The sequence below is a fragment of the Choloepus didactylus genome, chromosome X (genome assembly GCF_015220235.1).
Source record: "Choloepus didactylus isolate mChoDid1 chromosome X, mChoDid1.pri, whole genome shotgun sequence".
NCBI classification, from domain to species: Eukaryota; Metazoa; Chordata; class Mammalia; order Pilosa; family Megalonychidae; genus Choloepus; species Choloepus didactylus.
This window is the reverse complement of record NC_051334.1, coordinates 135,015,040-135,020,843: the sequence shown is the minus strand read 5'-3', so window position 1 is coordinate 135,020,843 and position 5,804 is coordinate 135,015,040. Positions and strand designations below refer to the sequence as shown.

General features: G+C 37.5%; 1 pseudogene; it reads right to left on the bottom strand.

Moving 5' to 3' along the window:
- Positions 1–1,296: 1,296 nt before the first annotated feature.
- Positions 1,297–2,742, bottom strand: LOC119523012 (annotated as a pseudogene).
- Positions 2,743–5,804: the final 3,062 nt, after the last annotated feature.

The window sequence follows — 5,804 nt, the reverse complement described above, 5'->3', positions numbered from 1 at the left end:
CTTTCTACTTCCAGCGCTTCACCATGTTACATATGCATGATTGCCAGGATTATTTCTCATAAGCAAATAGCTGATTCCACCATCCCTCAGGCTTAAAGAATTATATGGTTCCCCATGGGACAGGGTTTCATAAATCTGGCTTACATTAAAATTACCTGGAAATCTTGTAAAAATGTAACTTCCTGGGCCAGAGATCTTGTATATTTAACACGTTCCCTTGGGGATTTGATAAACAGCCAGAGTGGAAAAATAATGGACTTTTGGGATTGAGTACAGTCTCTTTAGCTTTGCATTCAAGACCCTCCTTCCTATCTCCCTGTTCTGGAATTTCCAGTCTTGTCTTCTGTGTTGCGATCATCTTTGCCACCTCCAAACACCTAATACTGCCTTTAAACAGAGCAGATGTTCAGTATGGTTTATAAATTGACCTTGTTTTTTCCAGTGTTCTAGTCCACTAAGCTAAGTAGCCACCAAATTTTGTGGGAAATGATGTTGGTCTGTGTCCTTTGCTTACTCTGCTACTTGTCCTTTTTTCCCCAACAAACTTGCTGCTGCCTGAAAAATGAAATTTCAAGGTGACATTCAGTTTGTTTTTTTTTTTTTTTTTACATGACACAAATACATTTATTTTTGGCACCACCTAAAAAAAAATCCAGCAACACTTTGTTACCCTTCAGATATTTGGGAATACTTTAACTTTCTAACTACTAAACTTCTTTTCCTCCAGAGGAAAAATAATTCACAATTTTGAATTGGCTTTTCAAAAGTAGAGGATTTCCTTTTGTTAAATCTTAAATGATCAGCAGAATAAATGGTTATTCAAAGTTTTAGCTAGCAGCCAATGTGTTAACTATGCCTTTATATTTTAATCCTGATTAAAATGCAAGAACTGATTATTTCAAACAGTGATTTAATCCGGAAAGATACGGTTTCTTCTTTAACAACCATTGTACCAATTGCATAGTTTTGATTTGAAAACAAGTCATAGTGGATAGCTACAAAGGCATTAGAATATGTTAAGTGAATTGAAATAGAATATTGAACAACAGTCTATTTTGGGTAGATGTTAGTGTAAACTTAGAGGGAAAAAAACAGTCAATAGCAAAAATGTTTTCTTTAAAATAGGTTAATGCTAAGAACAATAGTTTTTAAAGTTTCTGTTTAAAAATAAGCTTAGTAAACAAGTATACAAATTTTAATTCAAAAACTTAGCTCTTTGAAATGCCCTATTTTCTTGCATATAGCAGAAAATACATTTTTCATAGTTTTCAACATGACATGTAAAAATGAGGCACTAGTTAGATGTACTTTTAATGTATTCACAAAAATAGTATTATCAGTCCCATCCCTAGGATTATGTGTATTTATTTTTTTCTGAATGGTAAACTCTTCACAAAAATAAGTCTTCTGAAGGAGGTGCATAAGAGAAACCAAGGAATGTGTCATCCACTTCCATTACGCTGGCGTTCACTATCGAGTAGTCAGAAGACACACACACAGAGTATGGAATGGTTTCTTCTGTAAATGCTGCATCAAAGTTCTTGATATCATCTGGTCCAGCCACATTAGGATTAAATGGTGGTGGAATCTTCTTTTGCACAAGGTCAATCCAGCTTAGAGATTCAAGAAAAGGATGATTCTGAATTTCGAGAAAGTCTTCTTTGGCACTGAGTCGATTTTGCCTGTCTTTATCTAGGAGTTCTTCCAGAATGGACCAGGCTGTGAGGCTCACTCCTGGCCTCAAACTCAGAGGCTTGTGAAGAATATTGTCATACATTTCAGCAACATCTCGACAATAAAACAGAGGCAACCCATAGAGCATTTCATACAGAACAGCACCAAGGCACCACCAGTCTATTGTGTTCTCGTAGGGCTGTTTTCTGATGACTTCAGGAGCAAGGTACTCTGCTGTCCCACAAAATGTTGTTGTGGTGTCAGAAATAGCAATTCCTTCTTTACAAAGCCCAAAATCTGTTAAGACAACATGTCCTACTGAATCCAAAAGAATATTTTCTGGTTTTAAGTCTCTGTACACTATTTTGATGGAGTGCAAGTAACCCAATGCACTAGCAATTTCAGCAGCATAAAACCTAGCTCTGTGCTCAGGAAAGGACCCTTCTCTTTGTAAATGAAAGAAGAGCTCCCCTCCACTAACAAAATCCAGAACAAAATAAAGCTTTTCAGTTGTTTGGAAAGAATAATGTAATCCAACCAAAAATGGATGCTTCACATTTTTCAAGAGTACATTACGTTCAGCCATAATATGTTTTTGCTCTTTTCTGTTGAGTACTATTTTTTTCTGTAACACTTTAACAGAATAAAATTTTCCATCCAGTTTCCGTTTTGCAAGAAGAACTTTGCCAAAGCTTCTTTTTCCAATAACTTTTAAGAAATCAAAATCTGTTGGTTTGGCATGAGGATTTCCAGATGGTCCCAGGTTGATGTTCTGTGAGGTAGAGTGTAGCTTCTGAGTACTTCTTTCATCCTCATCTTCAGATGGATCTGACTGATGTTTTGGACTGTCCATTTGAAGGAAAGCTCTGACATCTGGACTGGATCGAAATTATCACCAAATATTCTCTTGGCAGGAATCTTAAGGGCCATAGCAGGAAACTGTTTCTTTAAAGTGTTGTAAAGCTTATCAAATTATGCATATCTCCTGAAGACGAACCAATCACTCCTGCCAACTGAAACCAGAACTTTATAAACCTTCGCAGACCCACCCCCAGAGCGGGGCGAGTGGGAAGCTGCCATTCAGTTTTTAGTTATTGAACTTCAGAGAATGATCACAGTAGAGTGGAGATGGAGAAGGCAGAAATATCCCTCAAGTGGAGAAAACAATTCTCAAGGCACAGTAATAAGGTTCATAATTCAGTCACCTCTCCCATCATTCCACATTAATGATTACAGTTTTAGGGTTTAAAATACCAGTTCTCTGCTGTTTCAATTTATCTACATTCCCAATTATATCTTAGATTCAAAAAGAAAGATGTAGTGCCAGCTACTGCTTTCCCTCTCTTCAGTCCAGAATGCCAAATCCCTAACCCACACAACATCGTTCTGTTATTCGCGTTCTCTTTTCAGTCTTTGAAGGTCTTATTGCCCCTTACTCCCATGTAAAGAATGTCATCATCCACAAGATCACTTAGCTGTATCCTGCTCTCTGGGTGTTGTGAAAATTCACTCAAACGGCAATAAGAATTTTGCTAATATGAAAAAGTAACCCAACATATACTTTAATCATTTGCTGCCTCAAGATGACATTATAGGGAGATTAATTGGCCAAACCAAATAATGACCTTGTGTGTGTGTTTTTTTTTGTGTGTACACATGTGAGTACATGTATATGCATGCATGGGGGGTAAAGATTGCTGAAAGTCAACCTGTGCTCCACATGTACTTTGATGCAGTTGTGGATCTGCCAGGAGGAGGAGTGCCTTTTTTCTCCTTGCTCAAAGGTTACATTTGCTCACCAAACCACATGCTTGAGGGGCAGCTTTTCTGTTCTGATTTGATCATTTAGAGGGAGTTGCTTTTGCTAATTGTCCCAGAAACTCATATACCCTAGCAGTGGCTGTGTGTATGTATATGTTTATGTTTGTGTGTGTGCACATGTGCATCTGTGTGTGTATGTGAGTGTGTGTGTGTGTGTGTGTGAGAGAGAGAGAGAGAGACCCTAAGGCCCATGCATGTGTACACTCAGAAGTTTGGCCCTTTGTATGGACAAAGTAGGTTCCTACCTAGTGTAGTTTCAGAGGAATAAAAGTTAAGATCATTCTTTCTCTTCATGTAATTAAGCACCTATGCAAATATCCCCTCCTCATCCCACACAAACACTATGATTACACTGATGATAATTATCGTCATTGACCCAGTGTAATAGAATCTATCCCTCAAAATGATGGTATGATATGGATGAAGAGTACTGGGATGGCAGTTTGTAAAATTGTGTTTTCTCCTATCCTAGATCTAACAATTAGATGTCCAAACGTGTGAATTCTATAACTTCTTAAGTGTCAACATTTCATCTATACACATGGATTCTGCAGGGCTCATTGTGCTCTGCCTACATAACTCTACAGGGGCACATATATGTCTATATGTATTTACTTTTTTCCCTAAAGGAAGATGAAATGCAGCTTGCTCAATACTCTAACAGCACTCAATTTGTCCAGGCTCTTGTAGCCACTCTCTAAAACATTTTGCCATCTTGCAACTTTTCTTCTTCAGATTGTCTCAGAAAATGCCTGCACATCTTTTTTTAGTAAGGTCTTTATTACCTTTTACTACATGGAAATGGTTGTGAGTTGATAAAATATAGACAATACTAGGAAAGTTAAAGAGCTTCTGGAAGTCCCAGAAAATGCCAGCTGAGACTTGAAAGGCTTCCTTTCTTCTGTCAGTGCAACAAATATTTAATGAGGGACTGTGAGGTGCCAGGCACTGCTCTGAGCACTGGGGACACAGCAGTGAAGAAAACAGACAAAATTAACTGCCATAATGGAGCTTACATTCTACTGGATAGAAACAGATAACAAACATATAGGTAAATATATATATTTATCTATGTGTTTGTAGTCTGTTTAATTTAATATTCTATTAAATAGTGATGTGTTGTAAAGAAGAATGAGGCATGGTATTGGAATAGGGGCATGTGTTCGTGTGTGTATACAAGAGTTGGAGTGTGCTGTAGATTTAAATAGGTTGATCAGGAAAGACCTCACAATAAAGGTGACACTTGAGCCAAGACCTGCAGGAGACTGAGGAGTGATATCTGAGGATGGAGCAATCTAGGCATAGGGAAGAGCAGGCACAATGAACCTGAGCCAGAAGCATTCATGACTTGTAGTAACAGCAAGGAAATCAATGTGGCTGGAGCTGAGTGAGTTAGTTGTAGAGTAGTAGATGTTAAAAAGGCAAGGCAGGGGCCAGTAGTATGAGACTTGTAGATTACTGCAAGGTCATTGGATTTTATTCTGAGAGAGGAAGCCACTGGAGAACACTGAGCAGGGTAGTGATTTTGTCACATGTAAATTTTTTAAATGTATAGACTGAAGGGGCCAGGATATAAGTAAAAAGAATAGTTAGGAAACTATTCCTATAATCCTGATGAGATAATGATAGAGGCTTGGATCAAGGAAATAGCAGTAGAAAGTGAAAGAAGTGTCAGATTTTAAAATATATTTAGGAAGTATGATCAAAGGATTTTTAAAACTTGTTACTGTGGTAACATATATACAACTCAATATTTCCCATTTTAACCACTTTCAAGTTTACAATTCCAGTGGTATTAGTTACATTCACAATGTTGTGCTACCATCACAACCATCCATTACCAAAACTTTTTCATCACCCCAAACAGAAACTGTGCCCCCACCAAACAATAACTCCATATATCAAACCCCCTGCCTGGCTGGCCCCTGGTAACCTGTAATCTACTTTCTGTCTCTATGAATTTGCTACTCTAGGTATTTCATATAAATAGATCCTACAATATTTGTCATTTTGTGCCGCTATTATTTCACTCAGCATATTGTCTTCAAGGTTGTTCCATGTTGCACCATGTACCAGAAAATCATTACGTTTTATGGCTGAATAACATTCCAGTCTATGTGTATAATGCACTTTGTTTATTCATTCATGTGTTGACGGACACTTGCATTGATTCTACATTTTGCCTATTGTGAATAATACTGCCATGAACATTGGTACACAAATATCCATTTGAGGCTCTGATTTCAAATCTTTTGGATGTATACCTAGGAATGGAATTTCTGGTTCATAGGTAATTCTATGCCCAACTT